Genomic DNA, 2708 nt, shown 5'->3' on the forward strand with positions numbered 1-2708 from the left:
TTTCACAGGTTTGTGGTGGAGAATACATTATAAATTATTAAAAGCACTTTGAAAACCATATAGCACCAAAATCAGTATAGTATGAAGGAATTAATTCTGGACTTGGAATCTGTAGTTACATAGGTTAAAATGCCATCTCTGAGAAGTTTAATGTGGGGAAGTCAATTCACCTCTCTGCCTTAATATCTTCATCTGCAAAATAAAGATAACAATATATGCAGTTCTTAACTCAAAGAGTTGTTGGGAGGATCAAAGGAGATTATAAATATAAAACATTTTCAAATCTTTTGTTAAGTCACAAAAACTTTATAGGAGACAAATACAGAGCCTCTGAAAAGTGACCCCCCAGGGCACACTGGCTGACCTTCAGGGTTGGACCTAGGGGGGAGGGGCCTGGGGCATGGGTCCTGTCCTGCCCTATCCTGGTACCATTAGGTGAAGCCTGTGCCCAGAGTTTAGACCAGCTATCAGCCAGCCCAGAATATATACAGACTCCCACCTGCCTTCAGGGATTTGGTGTGGAATGTAGTGGGGAAAAGAGGAGCTAGGGCCCCTGTACAAAATATAAAAAAAAAATCTGGGAGCCAGAGGGAGTAGGCCAAAGCTAGCCTTGCCATCTCCAAGGACACAGTCTGTGGGATTCAATCCTTCCCCAAGAGGCCAGGACTAGGTAGCATGAGAGAGAAGACAGGGGTTCTGGTGCTGGTTCCATAGGATTGGGAAAGGTTGGGGGTGGGGGGCAGTTACAGTCTGGAGCCAAAGTGCTAGGAGGCCTAAGCTCAGCTCCTTGCAGGGGGACTACCAAATGAGGGGGATAGTGGGCCCAAGGGAGTCGAGCAGTCAGGAAAAGTCTTTACCCAAGAGCAGAGAAGATGAGTGTTTCTTTTGCCTCTCAACATGCAGATCACCTGGAGTCTGTCCTCCATGGTGCTAGTCTCCTCTATTGACCTCTCATTGCTGCTACCCTCTCTTTCTTCTTCCTCTTCCTCCTCTCCCAAGTCCTTGTCCAATTCATGACCAGCCTCTGATTTAGTGTCACGTATAGACAGCTGAAGAAAATGATTCACTTGAGTCACTTGTTGTAGAAAAAGTAGTTGAAGGACCAGAGGTTGCCACCTTCACCAAAGAAGTCAGAGGCCATGTCAGTGTTGTAGCTGTAGATATCGCATTCAGACAGCAAATCCTTTCATCTATGCATTCTGAGCTGGGGCTTCAGGACAAACTGCAGAAAATAGACTCCAATTTACTGAGTTCACCACCCAGTTGAGGATAGGTTCTTAGCTGAATTCATGGCTCTTGGCAGTGCTGAAGTCATAATCAGTATGGAAGGACTCATTGACAGTGGCAATCAGATCGAAGAGGGTCTTTTGGCTGCTCTTATCACTCAGTGACCCTTCATCTTTCCCTTCCTGGCTCTTGCTCAGCCTGCTGGGGCTGAGACCAGAAGTCTGGTTGTGAAGGACAGGGGGAGATAGGGGGCAAGGGGTGTTACAGAGCCTCTAGCACATGGGGCCAGGCATCCTGGCAGAACTGCTTGAACATGTGCATGTCATCCCCTCCCATCTTACAGGAATAACTGGATCCTGTCGGTGATGTGAGCATCCTCTGTCTCCACTGTTAACTGGGAAATGATCGCTTTAAAACTGGAGTTTTCTAAAAGCTTCATCTTCTGCAGGGGCCAGAGACAGGGGAGTCAAGGGCCTTGGATTAGGGAAGCAAAGGAGTGTCTGACAGGGGCATGTGTCTACAGGGTTCCAGGAAATCCAGGAGTCTGCGAGGCTTCTCAGTCCCTGGGGGCTACAACGCTGTGACCTCCACCTGGGCCTCGCTGTATCTGAAGAAAACTTCGCAGCAACAGCTTTCTACTCTGGGTCCTGCCCGCCTGAACAGATGACCTCCAAGACATGGTCCGACTGCCGAGCCATCTCTGGCTGCCTTCAGTATCCCACTATGACAACCCAAGTAGCAACAGACTCACAGCAGAAGCCCAGCGTTTTCAAATCTTAAAGCATTATATAAATGTCATTGCATTATTAAGATAATAGAACATAAATTGGGTTTTCATTAAATTAAGAAGGCACAATTGTAAAAAAAGTTAAGAAGAATGGAAAAATGTACAAAGTATTATGTTTTTTTTTCTATTATGGACAATATTACTGGATAATTAATTTGAACTAATTGTTCAAACTGATTGTTGATATGGAAGTGAGATTAAATATGGAACACATAAGGCAGAATTAGTAGTAACGGGTGAAACTGCAGAGAGGTAGAGTCTGGTTCATAAGAAGGCAAAGGTTCTCAAATTTTTCCCGAAAGTGAAATGGATGATTTTATGAATTAGTGAGTTCCTTATCAAGAAAACACTTCAAGCAAGAGTTGGTACCTCATTGTAACTATTCCAGTTCAGCTATGGGTTGGACCAGATGATCTTCCTGGGAAATGGTAGCTAAGTAATACAGTGCATAGCCCAATGATGGTTATCCTGAAGTCAAGAAGACTTGAATTCGAATCCTGCCTGAAACTCTTACTAATTGTGTAACCCTGCGCAAACTACCTGTCTCAGACTCAGTTTTCTCATCTTCAAAGTTGTCATAATAATAACACCAACTTCCCAACAATGATTTGAGAATAAAATTGGATATCATGCAAATTCTTTGCAAACTTTAATTTGCTATGTAAATGTTAACTTTTGTTATTATTATTATAAC

The 2708-nt window shown here is 43.9% G+C and overlaps 1 pseudogene; it reads right to left on the reverse strand.

Annotated features, from left to right (window-relative positions):
* Positions 1-779: 779 nt before the first annotated feature.
* On the reverse strand, positions 780-1666 carry LOC140532161 (repressor of RNA polymerase III transcription MAF1 homolog pseudogene; annotated as a pseudogene).
* Positions 1667-2708: the final 1042 nt, after the last annotated feature.

This window comes from Notamacropus eugenii, chromosome 3 (assembly GCF_028372415.1).
Source record: "Notamacropus eugenii isolate mMacEug1 chromosome 3, mMacEug1.pri_v2, whole genome shotgun sequence".
Lineage (NCBI taxonomy): Eukaryota > Metazoa > Chordata > Mammalia > Diprotodontia > Macropodidae > Notamacropus > Notamacropus eugenii.